The sequence below is a fragment of the Etheostoma cragini genome, chromosome 21, assembly GCF_013103735.1.
Source record: "Etheostoma cragini isolate CJK2018 chromosome 21, CSU_Ecrag_1.0, whole genome shotgun sequence".
Lineage (NCBI taxonomy): Eukaryota > Metazoa > Chordata > Actinopteri > Perciformes > Percidae > Etheostoma > Etheostoma cragini.
The window spans coordinates 1,531,598-1,533,227 of record NC_048427.1 but is presented as its reverse complement, the minus strand read 5'-3'; the positions used below and the strand labels follow the sequence as shown (position 1 = coordinate 1,533,227).

At 27.6% G+C, this 1,630-nt stretch overlaps 1 protein-coding gene across 40 annotated transcripts in view; it reads left to right on the top strand.

The window, feature by feature from the left end:
* mapta (microtubule-associated protein tau a) overlaps positions 1–1,630 on the top strand; it is a 39,487-nt gene that overhangs the window by 36,936 nt on the left and 921 nt on the right. The gene's annotated exons all lie outside the window — the stretch shown is intronic.

The following is a 1,630-nucleotide window of genomic DNA, read 5'->3' as shown; positions in this document are numbered from 1 at the left end:
TACGTTAATAAAAAGTTCAATGTTCATGTGAGTTCTGTTTTAGTTTCTTATTAAACGTTCTGACGAACTGACTGACTTATTCCGCATACTATACTATGACTTTTTTACTTTTTCGACATACTATACTATGACGTTTTTTCGCCATATTATACTATGCCTTTTTTTCGACATACTATGCTATGACTTTTTACTTTTTCAACATATTATTCTACTTTTTACTTTTTCGAGATACTATACTATGACGTTTTTTCGACATATTATACTATGCCTTTTTTTCGACACATTATACTATGAAGTTTTTTCGAGATACTATACCATGACTTTTTATGACTTTTTTCGACATATTATACCATGACTTATTTTCGACATACTATACTATGACGTTTTTTCGACATATAATACTATGCCTTTTTTTCGACACACTATGCTATGACGTTTTTTCGACATATTATACAATGCCTTTTTTTCGACATACTATGCTATGACTTTTTACTTTTTCAACATATTATTCTATGACTTTTTTTCGACATACTATGCCAGGACTTTTTATGACTTTTTTTCGACATATTATACCATGACTTTTTTTCCGACATACTATACTATGACTTTTTTTTCGACATATTATACCATGACTTTTTTTTCAACATACTATACTATGACTTTTTTTTCGACATACTATACTATGACTTTTTTTCGACATACTATGTACTCCATGTGATCACGGCTGCTGGATTACTAAATGGCCCTAACGCTGTTTAACACCTGTAAACAGACCATGACTTTTTATGACTTGAAGCATTGATGTGTAACAAATGTACGTTAATAAAAAGTTCAATGTTCATGTGAGTTCTGATTTAGTTTCTTATTAAACGTTCTGACGAACTGACTGACTTCTTCCGCATACTATACTATGACTTTTTTACTTTTTCGACATACTATACTATGACTTTTTACTTTTTCAACATATTATTCTATGACTTTTTTTTGACATACTATACTATGACCTTTTTTTTGACATACTATACTATGACGTTTTTTGGACATACAATACTATGACTTTTTTTCGACATACTATACATCCTATACTATTTTTTTTTGACATACTATACTATGACTTTTGTCAACATACTATACTATGACTGTGACATACTATACTATGACTTTTTTTCGCCATACTATACTATGACATTTTTTTGACATACTATACTATGACTTTTTATGACTTTTTTCGACATATTATACTAGGACCTTTTTCGACATACTATATTATGAACTTTTTTTGACATATTATACTATAACGTTTTATGACTTTTTTTGACATATTATACTATGACTTTTTTTCGACATACTATACTATGACTTTTTATAACTTTTTTTGACATATTATACTATGACGTTTTTTTGACATACTATACTATGACTTTTTTTCGACATACTATGCCATGACTTTTTATGACTTTTTTCAACATACTATACATGACGTTTTTTCGACATATTATATTATGACATTTTTTCGACATACTATAATATGACTTTTTTCAATGTACTATAATATGACTTTTTATTACTTTTTTACACATACTATACTACGACTTTTTATTACTTTTTTTCAACATACTATACTATGAAT